The sequence below is a fragment of the Phyllostomus hastatus genome, unplaced genomic scaffold (genome assembly GCF_019186645.2).
Source record: "Phyllostomus hastatus isolate PE091 unplaced genomic scaffold, TTU_PhHast_1.1 phas_scaffold_28, whole genome shotgun sequence".
Classification (NCBI taxonomy): Eukaryota; Metazoa; Chordata; class Mammalia; order Chiroptera; family Phyllostomidae; genus Phyllostomus; species Phyllostomus hastatus.
In genome coordinates, this window is record NW_025334022.1 from 21949323 (window position 1) to 21962865 (window position 13543).

The following is a 13543-nucleotide window of genomic DNA, read 5'->3' on the forward strand; positions in this document are numbered from 1 at the left end:
TGCATGTTCTTTAGCTAGTCCCTTCCCCTTCTTTCCACCATTATCCCCTTCCTTCTGCCCCTCTGGTCACTGTCAGTCTGTTCCATGTTTCCATGCCTGTGGTTCTACTTTGTTCATTAGATTCCTCTTATAGGTGAGACCATATGGTATTTGTCAAGCTCTCTTCAGAATATTATCAGTTCCTTGGTAGGCCCATCACAATCAGTCTTCACTATTACTCACAAACATTAGGAACTCTGTTAGGACTCAACAAAGTTTAAGATTTAGACCATTACAAGCAACCAGAGTGCTCCCTTGAACTGACAGAAATTAGGCAACATAGGGGGAAAATTAATGTCTATTACCTTTTCCATAGGTCATCATGAGAATTTAATGCTATGAAAATATCCTGGTATTTGACTAAAGGAACACACTCAAGACAGCACAGTGTGGCCTCGGTGCTTTTCAAAAGGTCACACCAGTTACCACAGCTGCCCTTGTAAGCAGAGACTTTTTCTGAACAACTGGGCTTTACCTCAAATCTTCATGTTAAGAATATTGCATTCTAAAGCACAATGTATACACATACCTTTTTTATCACACTTTGCTTTATTATGCTTCACAAATAATTGCATTTTTTAACAGTCAAGGTTTGTGACAACTCTTCATCAAGAGAGTCTATTAGTGCCATTTTTCCAACACCTTAGAGGATAATTAACATTTTTTAGAAATAAAGTACTTTTTTAGCATTTTATTTATTTATTTTCAGAAAGAGGGGAAGGGAAGGAGAAAGAAAGGGAGAGAAACATCAATGTGTAGTTGCCTCTCATACCCCCAATTGGGGACCTGGCCTGAAAAGCAGGCATGTGCACTGACTGGGAATTGAACCGGTTACCTTTCAGTTTGTAGGCTGGTGCTCAATCCACTGAGCCACAGACAGAAATGAAATATTTTTAAATTAAGATATGTACATTGTTTTTTTAGATATAATGCTATTGCATACTTAATAGGCTATAATATGGTATAAACATAACTTTTATATGCACTGGGAAAGCAAAACATTTGTGTGATTCACTTTATTGCAATATTTGCTTTATTGTGGTGGTCTGAAACTGAACCTAGAATATCTCTGAGGTATGTCTGTATCTGAATTTGTATAAAATTATTAAATATTTTAAATTAGCTACCAGTAAATATTCTTCTAACTCTTTGTGTAAGAGAGATGCTTCCAGAAAACACAAACTGTTTTATGTTATAGCTGCTGGGGTACACTATCATGTAACCACTCTGCACCCCCAGTACACCCAGTACACCCAGTGTGCTCCAGTTTGAGGAAGGAACACTGGACAGAGATTCTATTTGTTTAACCTTGTGCAATGCCTGAAATACAATAGGCACTCAATAAATACTTGTTGATTGTATTGGCAGAAGAGTTTCAAAGATTAGTTTTCAACTGCAAGAACATTTCAAAAAAAATTTTAGATATATAATTATGCCCAAAGCCACAAAAGAAAAAGGACAAAGAAAATATACCAATTGTTATTTATAAATATTGATAAGGGAAAATAGAAACCATATTTTGCTTAGTTAAGTTGGAAAAGAAAGGCTGCCAGAATGTCATATAGGGATATTGCAAGATCTAGGGGTATAGTAATTAAAAACCAATTCCGTATAGTGGAGACTAAGACAAGTTTTCCATTGTTTCCTGTGGTTTCCTGTATACTTTTTTAATATTCATGATTTCAAGCTTACAGAGGAAAATAAAGAATTGTAATGGGTACCCATGTCCTAGTGTAACCATGCATGATGCTGAAACTACTTAAGGCCAGGAACCATGCCTCATTTTTTAAAATGTCTATACACATGAGAAGTTTAATAAATATTAAGCAACCACAAAGAATAAGTGTCTAATCATATTAAATAAATTTTAACTGAATACTCCAAATCCACCCTGCAAAAAAGACTCACCCTAAAAAAGCATTTCTTTTTTTTTTTAGTTATATGTGATTCAGTTGCTTGTTAATTTTTTTTTATCTTCACTCGAGGACATGCTTATTGATTTTAGTGAGAGGGGAAGTGAGGCGGAGAGAGGGAGAGAAACACTGATGTGAGAGAGAAACATTGATTGGCTGCTCCTTGCATGTGCCCCGACTAGGGGCCGAACCCGCAAATCAGGCATGTGCCCTGACTGGGAAACTAACCAGCAACCTTTCACATTGTGGGACAATTCCCAACCAACTGAGCTATACTAGCAAGGGCTTAAAAAGCACTTCTTGGTTTAGCAGAAGAAAAACAAAAAGAAATACTTCTAATGGTACTAAATGAAAGAGTATTGGAAGAACTTTGATCTTTACTCATCTCAATCACATGATCCAGCCATATCTGTTATCCTTGATAAAATGCTCATACAGCCAGCACTCTAGTCAAAGTTGTTACATGAATAAATCAACATGTATTTACATGATAACCAATATGAGCAAGGTATTAGGAAGGATAAAATAGTCTACTTAGCTCCCTAATCACCACCAACAGCATCTACTTACTTTGTACAAGACCCTGGTGCCAGATGTGTTTCCAAATTTGTAAATATCCAACTTTTGGATAGGCAGTACCTGCATGTACTACAGATTATAATACCGCAGCAGGACCTGAAGTACTGCCCCACACACTAGCTACTAATTCTATAGCAAAACCAAATAAAGATTAATATTAAGCAAAATAAAGACTATAAATACCCTCATGTCAGTTTGAGTCAGATATTGTCACTACCCAAGTTTTGGCTCCTAACTTACAAAATAAAAATTACCTAGGTTTCCAGAGTTTTTGAAATTAAAACATTGCAAACAAAAAACTCTAGACTTAACTCAATCCTTCCTTATAAGTACCCTAAGAGGTAAGTTCTATTATTCCTATGACACATATGAAAAATATGCAGTACAGAGAGGTTAACTAGTTCGCCCAGTATCTGGCTAGTCTCCTAGCCAAAACTGAATCCCAGGAAGTCCAGCTCCAGAATTGTTCTCTTAACAACTATGCTCTATGACTTCTCTCATAAATGCTTGAGAACATCAAACATGTGAAAAGTAAAATGGTATTAAACAATTTAGGGATCTAAGACAATAATAAGAGGCATAATACAAAACATCATCTATTCATTATTATTGAAGAACTGTTTATAGAGGGCACACCATATGCCTGGTACTTGGGATACAAGAATGAGAAAACCAGACAAGGTCCAGGTTGTCTTCAAGGAGTCAGAGATCACTGGGGAGATGGCCAGGCATCAAATAAATATACAGCAGGTCCTCAAATAATGTCATTTCATTCAACATCATTTCATGATAATATTGATGAGATGCTGAAGGAACTTAATTCTTGTTTATATTAATTGGCTGATGGCAAAAATGGTTTGGCCTTATGTCATTTCACTTGAAGTACAGAACCTATAAATGATGTTAAGTGAGGACTTACTGTAATTATGATACTCATGACAATTGTGTGACTGCTGTATGCATTCAGAGATAGGTCAGTAAGGGATGGTATAACAGGAAGTGGAATTTGAACTGTTCCTTGACTAGTATTTGGATTTGCAATGACAGAAAGGAAAGAGAAAGGTTTTGCAAATGGATGATGGCATGGCATCTATTCAACAAACAGTTACTGTGTACCATTCTATACCAAGAATAATGCTAACACAGAAGTCCCAAACTAGAGGAAATCCATTTAAATCAATAGAGAATTTGTGTAAGAGAATAATAAGGACATGTTGGACAGTAGGCCTGAGTCAAATCATGCATAATCCTCAAGTGCTAAGTTAAGGAGTTAGAATTAGACTCTGCAGGAGTCAATGAAGGTTATTTTGCATGTTATTACCCCACGATATTAGGATTTACCCCTACAGAATGTCAATGACTGTTTGTATTCCTATTTGGGGCCAAATGGACCTCAAAGCTGGAAGGCTTTCAAAAAAAAGGGCTCTGGGCAACAAAATAAGTGCCAAGTCTAAATTCACCTAAGCATCAAGGAATATAGCAACCCTAATCTCTCAAAGAATGAAAGTATGGCAAAATGAAAACACTGAAAAGGCAAAGCTAAAGGAAAATGGCAAATGCCTCTTAAAATCTCAAAGGCCATTTCTAAAACCTAAGTCATTCCTTCATATGCAAACAAAACTTCTAACCTTCTAAAAGAAACATATTTCTGTGAAAAAATAACACATTCTTTGACAAATAAATTATTAAGTTGAACAACGATCTGATTTTTAATCAAGTTCATGACAACTTACCTCAGGGCACAAGTGAGAGTATGACAGTGGAAAGTAAACTGTTCAATAACATACTGCACTTAGAGTCCCTGTTCCCCTATCCTCTCATCTAAACAGAATAGAGGATTACTTATATATTTACCATACATATCAAATGAAGTTTTCCATTCTAGGGTCTTAATGTAAACAACCAAGTAGGTCGATATTTTATTTATCCTCTGCAAAACAAATTTTTTTCACTAATTTTTTTTCAGCCAGTGACCTACCACAGAAAAGTAGTTAACAAAGACTCTTCAATGGTCAAGCTGCATTATCTATTATCTGACACCCTCTGGGCTCTCTAACACCTTTAACCACTCTCCCCACCCCACCCAGTTCACTAGGCTCCACCATACTGGTTTGATTTCTGTTCCTCAAACACCTCAAGTTTGTCTTTCTGCCTCAAGGCCGTGGCTCTTGCTCTTCTCTGCTCTTCCCAAGATAGGCTCATTCTCTCTTTTCTTTCAGGTCTGTTCAAAGGTCGCCTTCACTAAGAGGCCTTTTCTGACCAGCAGAGCTAAATAGGCCCTTCCCGGTTGTCCATATCACCTTTTGCTACCCATTTCCTTCATTATTCTTACTTTGATCTATAAGGATCTTCTCCTGTTTGCTTGTTTATTGTCTTTAGTCTCTGGTGGAATATAACCTCTGTGAGAATCCACAAGAGCAAGGAACATGACTTGTAAGTTATGACATTGCGCCTAGTATGGGGTTCTTAGCAAATAGAAGGTGCTCTGAAGATCTTGTAAAATAAATTACTGAACAAATGAACAATATACTTAAAGACTTATTGCTATGAATGTCAGTAACTTGAAAAAGCCTCTTTTTTCTAATTTTGAGATGTTTTCTCTAGGGCTGTTCCTTTTTCCATGCTCTTTCCATTTTCTCAAATCTGATGGTGACTGACAAAATATTGTGTCATTTCAGATCAATAAAAATAGGTGGGTTTTAACCACTGGGCTTAAGAAAAAATACTTTGAGAAGGTTGTAGTACTTTATTAAACACCAATAAAATGAAACAATTTGAAAATCGGTTAGTCTCATTTCACTATTGTAAGTCAAATTACATAAAGAAAAGTAATGTAAAATGCAAAGAAAATTAAAAAGAAGAGAATTCAACAGCCAACTGCAGTTACATTTAATAACATTAGAAATATCCAGTCTGATTATTTCCAGGTGTACCAGGTGGGTTATCAAATACATATTGAAAGATATTAAAAAGATTTAGAGCAAAATGCTTATAATAAACTCATATTCACCTTTTTTCCTCACAAATAGAAATAGTTCACATTAGTGGCAATCTTAGCTTAGACTTAGGACCCAAAATCACACAAGAAAAATTAACAATGATAAAAACAATTTCTCTTGAAACAGAAAGTTTGTATGTCTTTTTAGAATGGGTTGTCAAGAAAATTACAGATTTAGAAGTGTGGCTCTATTAGTAATTCCCTTTCCCTACTATATTCCATTTTTTAAAATGTAACTAAAGTGAAGGCAGGAATTTACCAAGTGAATGGGGGAAACTAAAAATCGCCTGCAAACCATCTAACTAAATTGATAATAGTTTTTACTGTTCTTGTAAAAATCACTTCTTCAGAACATCAACTTAAAAGTCTATATAGTCACACCACACTTTTCAATATGTGCTTATAAAAATTCTGATGAAAAACCTTGAGAAATTGAGGCTCTTATTTATCTCCTTTGAAAATATATCATTTGATGATGCAGCAGAAACTACATTCCTTATCTGTACTAAAAGAAGTGCTACAAAAACAGTAAAAAACAGTAAAATTTGGCGTTATCTTCATTCACAACTTGGTTTCTTCTGAGATTACTGCCAATTAGTGCTCACTATGTCAATGGCAACACCTAGTCACATATCAAGCAAACAATTCTATCACTGTTGAGTATAAGGATATTTTAAAAAGCTTGAGATTAAGGGAGCTAATATGCTTAAATGTAAAAAAAATGTCATCACTGCTTAATTATTGCATTTTGTCAGTTTTCAAATTTGAGCACTAGACATAGCCATTTCTCAAAACAACTGCAAACATCAGTGTGTGCTAGTTCACTATCTGTGCCTCCAATTCAGCTTCTCTATTCAGTTTTCTTCATACACCAATTAGAGCATGGAAGTGAGTAAATGAACCTCAGTGTGGGAGCCAACAGGGCAACTGCATAGGGAGTAGGTGATATTGCTGAGAGAAAAACTGGTGCTGTGTGAAATCAACTTAAACAAATTAATCTCCAATCCACAGAAAAGCAGTCTCCTTTTTAAACACATGGTTTTTAAATGCTGCTTCTTAGGGGGTTATACAAATATGAAACTGTGGCTTCTTTTAAAAAATAAAAAAGCAGGTGCCCTCTCTACAGAGAATTTTAAACCCCTCAGTCTCTCAGTTCCCATACAATGTGCTTAGTAACCACACTATGCTAACTTGAGTAACTTTATCCCACACCACTGGAGTCCTCTGTCCACATTAAAACCATGAACATCCCACTTTGCGGATGGAAAAAAGAAGCCACGGATCAAAGGTATCTCTCTCCTTCTCTCAGACCTGCTCCGCAGCAAAGGAAGAATCAGATTTAGGGCTAAGTGCTAGGATTATATACAAACATACATACATTTTAAGTGGCTATGGTTCTTGGACTGTGTTTGAAACCTAGAAAGAAACTTTTAAGTTCTTTAGCTACATTTACCAGAGAACCATTCTCATTACTTTCAGTAAACGTAGTCTGTTACATCGTAAGCTTCCAAAAAAATCATCAGTCAACTGATTAAACCAAAGAAGCCAAGACATTCAGAGATGAAGACACTCAGAGTACAGTTATAAGCTTGGAGGAAAAGGAGAGTGCTCCTGACTTGGGAGCCAGCAGCGAAACCTCCCAAGTTAGAAGATTGAAATGAAGGGATGGGTTGGAAGGCACAAAGCAGAAACTGCTACAAGGCAAGAGATAGTGGGGAGGAGGCGGACAGAGGGACCCCAGATTATCAGGGCAGCGAGAGAGAAGCCTAGAGGACAAGGTCTTAGAGGGATAACAAAGAAGCAAAAGAAAACTGGGTTCTGGGCTCCTAAAAAGAACCCAGGCATCTGTCGAAGCCAGCGAGTCCAGGAAGTGGGGATGAGAAGGTGTTGGGATGAGGGCGCGCACCGGCTAGCGAGAGCAAAGGGGGGGGGGGCATGCAAAGAGCGAAGCTGGGACCCCATCCATCTACCCCTGGTGCAGATTGCAACTCCCTACAGTCTACCGCCTCGCTTCGCCGGATCCCGGACTCGGGAAGTCCCTGCGCTACTTCAAGACCCTGCCTCACCTTGTTTGCCGCGTCCCAGCGTCCCACCGCCTGTCCACCAGCTGCCGCTCCCAGGGCCAGAGAGCGTGTCGTGCAGCGCAGCCGGAGCTCCCTCCAGCTAAGAGGTACCGGACCCCGCACCTCCGCACCCACTGTTCGCCCTGGCTAGTTCGCCTGGTGCTCGCTCAGTGGAAGAGCGCGGACCCTAACCCAAACGCCGTTCCAGTTATTTTAAAAAAGTCCCCGTTCCAGGCTTCCCCGAAATAGGAGCTGAAGTGCTGCTGCAGCGGCAGCTCCTCTGCCTGACCTCACCCGGGGTGTGGGGACAGCAGAGGGGCGGGAGCAGGGTTAAGGAGGGGAGAGGGGAGGGGGGAGGCGGAGTAGGGGGAGGGTGCGCGGGCAGGAGAAACATGGCGGCGGGTGGCTCTGGCGGCGCCTGCGCGGGAGGCAAGGGAGCTGGGGCTAGGACCGTGCAGAGGGTCCGAGTGGAACACCTCCGCCGTTTTTTGTGTGGTGAGGGTGGTCCCGCAGCGGGGGTGACTGTCAAGTAGCTCTCACGCCTCCAGAACCCTGGCGCTCGCATGGGAGCACACATGGCTTCTAGTGCCTACGAGGCTGGAGAGGTGAAACTGTCAAGTGTCCAGTGACAGCAGTCCCGCTTTAAACACTCAAGAGCACGCTCCCCTGTGCCTCCTGCCAGCTGTTGTCTCGAACCCTCATATTCACGGAGGGCCTGGGTACAGAGTGTGCTTCACCTCCGTGGGGCACGCACCTCAAAATAAGCCTGACCCAGACTTTCATGTAATTATTTATCTCTCTTAAAATGCAATGAGCGCTACACCTCTCCCTTCTTTGCCCAAGTAAAGAGTGTTAACGAAGAGGAAGAGTAACAACAAATATAGTAGTTTAACGTTTACTATGAACCAAGTGCTGAACTATTCACTCAGAGCTTCGCCCCAAGGTCCACATTATTATCTTCATCTCCATTTTACAAGTGATGAGACTGAGGCGTAAAAGTAAAACAAGTTGTCCAAGGATACACTATGAGTAAGGGGCAGAGCAAGACGTAGGATCGCAAGCAGGGTAATTCTAGCGCCCAAGCTCTTAACTGCAGCACTCTACCGCATCCAAGTCGTTGGGCCTGCTACTCTAAGTCAGAAATCTTCACTTCATCCTCCCGGTTTTGTCAGCCTAGTCTCCAACAAAAATTCCAGTCACTCCTGATTTTCACCTTGCAGGTTTTCTCTTCCTTCTTTATGTTCTTGACTGTTACAGGCTGGGGCCATTTTCTTACACCTCTTCCTTTGCCTATTCTACTTATAATTCCAGATTAGAAAAATAAATGGGAGCTTGCTTTTAGCAACCAGTTTACTCAATGTTTGCTTTCCTTTTCTTTATTTTTTTTAATGAAGTGATGGAGTGAATGTAGGGACTGTAGTTCTTCATGTTTCCTAATATTTCTCCCATTCCCTACCATTAAACTAATAAGGAATTTGAGATCTCAACACTGCTGACTTGATATTTCAAATTCAATACACTGAAATTCTAGTTGTGGGTTTCTGGTGACTTTGAACATAATCAGCTACTCAAAAACTTGCTAAAACTAAAGATCTGACCACATCATTAGGTTTTTATCAAACTGTTGACAAGATAAGAAAGAACTCCAAATGCACGATGTGGAATTTGCATAACCTTTAACTGTTAGTGTATTCAACACAATTTACCTTCCTTAACAGTAATGTATTCATTGGTGTCTCTACCATGCTTATTCGATAATTATTGTATACTTACATTACAGTAGTCTCCTCCGGGTTCAAGTCCCCCAGCAGATGGATGCCTGAAACTGTAGATAGTACTGAACCCTACACAGACTATGTTTTTTCCTATATATACATACCTACGACAGTTTAATTTACAAAGTACACGCAGTAAGAGATTAACAATAATAAATAATAATAAAATAGAATAATTGTAACAATTTATTGTAATAAAAGTTATGTGGGTGTTGTCTCTCCAATAATTTTTATACTTTTCAGTCCAAACCTATTCCTGAATCTGTGTAACCATCCCTTACTTGCAGTAAATGGCTTGGTGTCATTAGTTTCAAGAGGTTCCCTTGCAGAAGCCTCCCTGTAGGCTCAATGCTTTCCAGTGCAACACATTGTCATCAATGGGAACATGTTTTCTGTTCATGTCTTCCACCCACAAATGTAATGCCTTTTCCAGCTTAACTAAGCACTTATCATGCACCATGGCCAAAACATTTGCAGTTTGAGGTGCAACAGCAAAACTAGCACATGTCTCTTTTTCTTCTTGACAGTTTCATGGATAAAAGATTCATTCTTACCTTAGATCTTAGCAACCTCACCATACATTTTTTTTCTTTCCTTATTAAGTCAAAAGCTTTAAGGTTTTCACTTAAAGGAAACACTTTATGGCTTCTCTTTAGCATATTTGAATTGCCAGCATCACTACACTTGCACTTTGGGGCCATTATTAAGTAAAATAGGGGTTACTTGAACACAAGCACTGCAATACCACAACAATCTGATAACACAGACAGCCAAGTGACTGGCTTGCAGGTAGCACATACAGAACGGAGACACTAGGCTAACAGGTGATTCACTTCCCAGGCCAGATGAATACATAGGGTGCAAAGTTTAATCAGGCTACAAGAAATGGCATGCAATTTAAAACTTATGAATTGTTTATTTCCACAATTTTCCATTTAATGTTTTGGGACCATGGTTTTCCATGGATAATGGAAATCTCAGAAAGCAAAATCACAGATGGGGGGCACTACTGTACACACAAAATGTCTATTAGGTGAAAAAAAAAACAGAAAATGTCTATTAGGTGGAAAGTGCTTGTTACAGATGTTTTCAATATCATTAAGGATATATGTTTAAAGCAAACAATTTCAGCATATATGAAAAGCCTGACACATAGGTTAAAAATAAATAAATACTAACCAACTTTATATACATCCAAGTCATTGCTTTATTTCTGCCATTGAAAGATTCAAGTGGGGTTGATTTACAGAAATGACAGGAAAATGGAATAATCAAGTGTGGTCCCTGCAGAGCTTCTTCACACAATGAGAAAACCCTTCAGAGTACATAGCAAAGATGGGGCAATCATATTGGGTTGGCCAAAAAGTTTGTTCAGTCTTCCTATAAGATGGCTCTAGTAGCACTTAGTTGTCTTTAACTTCATTCAAAACAATTTTGTTAGATTATATTGTGACAGCTTGCATTTAAAAACAAATCAAAATTGGTGAATTTTGTGGAGTCATTTTAATATTGAAGATGGAGGAATATAGGCAACATTTTGGCATTTTATGCTTTCTTATTTCAAGAATGCTAAAAACACAACTGAAATGCACAAAAAGATTTGTGCAATATATGGAGAAGGTGCTATGGCTGATCGAAGTGTCAAAAGTGGTGTGCAAAGTTTCATGCTGGAGATTTCTCACTGAACAATGCTCCACAGTCTGGTAGACCAGTTAAAGTTGCTAGTGATCAAATCAAGACATTGAGAACAATCAACGTTATACCACACAGTAGATAGCCAACATACTCAAAATATCCAATTCAAGCACTGAAAATCATTTGCACTAGCTTGGTTATGTTAACTGCTTTGATGTTTGGGTTCCATATAAGTTAAGTGGGAAAAAAAACCTTCTTGACAGTATTTCTGCATGCAATTCTCTACTGAAATGTAAGGAAACATTTCATTTTTAAAACAAACTGTGATGGGGGATGAAAAGTAGATACTTTATAATAATGTGGAATGGAAGAGATCGTGGGGCAAGCTAAATGAACCACCACCAACCACACCAAAGGCCTGTCTTCATCCAAAGAAGGAGATATCATGTCTGTGGTGAGACTGGAAGGGAGTCCTCTATTATGAGCTCCTTCCAGAAAACAAAATGATTAATTCCAACAAGCACTGCTCCTAATTAGGCCAACTAAAATCAGCACTCAACTAAAAGCATCCAGAATTAGTCAACAGAAAATGCATAATCTTCCACCAGGATAATGCAAGACCGCATATTTCTTTGATGACCAGGCAGAAACTGTTACAGCTTGGCTGAGAAGTTCTGATTCATCCTCCATATTGACCAGGCTTTGCACCTTCAGATTTCCATTTATTTAGGTCTTTACAAATTTCTCTTAATGGAAAAAATTCAATTCCCTGGAAGACTGCAAAAGGCACCTGAAAGAGTTCTTTGCTCAGAAATATTAAAAGTTTTGGGAAGATGGAATTATGAAGTTGCCTGAAACATGTCAGAAGGTAGTAGAACAAAACAATGAATACATTTTTCAATAAAATTGCTGGTGGAAGTGAAAATGTGCCTTTTATTTCTACTTTAAAACTGAGTGAACTTTTCAGCTAACCCAGGTAGAAATAAGATACTTGAAATACATTTATTCAATAGGAATGAGTTGCTATTTGGGTTAGGATGCTTTAGATAGTTAATCTAGTGAGGAGAGCACTCTGACTTGAAGTCAGAAGACACTTCTGTGTTGTGTGACATTAAGTTAGCCCCATCACATTAGTGTTTTCCTAAATTTAGAGTAGGGACAATAATGATATTGGTCTTACCTGCCTCACAATATTTTTCTGGGTTTCAAATTAAAAAGGCATGTGAAAGTAGCTTGTAAGCTTGTAAAGAACACATACAAACATTAGGCAATGTTTTTGTTAATAACAGATTTGCCACTAGAAGCAAGAAACACAATCATGAAAGATTTTATATGTTAACCTATAGCCAAAAATGTCAAAAACTAGAAAAAAGCATATAGAATAGTACAATAAAAATCTGAATACCGGAAAGATGTAACAGAGATCCAGGGAATTAAAAAAAAAAAGTCAAAATAGTAGTGGTAAAAAGAATACAGAAAAGGATGGTGGCTATTATGGGATAACTTTTGTCCCCACTTTCAAAATTCATAAATTGAAATCTTAAGCCACAGAACCTCAGAATACAACCTTATTTGGAGTTAAATTATTTTAAGAAGTAATTCAATTACAGTGAGGTCTTAAGGTTGGGTCCTAATCCAATTTGACTATTATACTTATAACAAGAAGAGATTAGGATACATACATGCATGCACACACAGGAAGACTACGTGAGGATACAGCAAGGTGGTCATCTGCAAGCCAAGAAGAGTCCTCAGAAGAAACCAAACCTGCTGACACCTTGATTTTGGACACATAGCCTCTAGAGAACTGTGAGAAAGTATCTGTTGTTTGTTGTTTAAACAATTTAGTCTGTCATACTTTGTTACGACAACTCTAAAATACTAAAATAATGGCAAACATTTAAACCTCAGCTTCAGTAGCCTCTGTATTAGTTACTGTTAATTGCTGCATAACACATTGCCATAAATTTGGTGGCTGGTCTAAAACCATACACTTTTCTTTTCTCAGTGTCAGTGGGCCATGAGTCCAGGCACGGATAAGCTGGGTACACTTGCTCAGGGTCTCACAAGTCTGTACTCAAGGGATTGGCCAGGCTGCATTCACATGTGGACCTCAGAGTCCTCATCAAGCTCATTAAGGTTATCTGAGTTCAGTTCCTTACAGTTGTTGGATTGCCTCCAGAGACTGACCCCTTCCATAAGCAGTTTATAACATGGTTGATCACTTCACAAACGTCAGTAGGACTCTATCTTCCAGAAGACACTTTAATTACATCTTCAAAATCTCTCACTTTTGTCTTATAATGCAACCTAATCATTGGAGTGATCTTCCAGCATATTCACAGGTCTTGACTACACTCAAAAGGAGGGGAATATTCAGGGCATGTACACCAGAGGTCAAGAATGTAGGAGGCCATATTAGAATTCTGCCTACCATGCCCCCTAACAGTTTGACAGCACCAGTTTAATTGTATATTTATAGAAATTCACCAAGACAGAGACCATATATGCAGATGTGGACGCATACAGCACCAAGCCCTG

The 13543-nt window shown here is 38.5% G+C and overlaps 1 protein-coding gene and 1 pseudogene across 5 annotated transcripts in view; one reads left to right on the plus strand and one right to left on the minus strand.

Annotated features, from left to right (window-relative positions):
- The window catches only part of KLHL13 (kelch like family member 13), a 383509-nt gene that overhangs the window by 251870 nt on the left and 118096 nt on the right, over positions 1-13543 (minus strand). For 4 of the 5 annotated variants that reach the window (XM_045817709.1, XM_045817708.1, XM_045817705.1 and 1 more), the window contains exon 1: positions 7596-7882. The exons of the other annotated variant lie outside the window; for it this stretch is intronic. The gene's annotated coding sequence lies outside the window, so the exon portion shown is untranslated. Of the gene's footprint in view, positions 1-7595; positions 7883-13543 lie in introns of those variants that run through there. 5 annotated transcript variants of the gene reach the window in all.
- The window catches only part of LOC123805076, a 152636-nt pseudogene continuing 147077 nt past the window's right edge, over positions 7985-13543 (plus strand).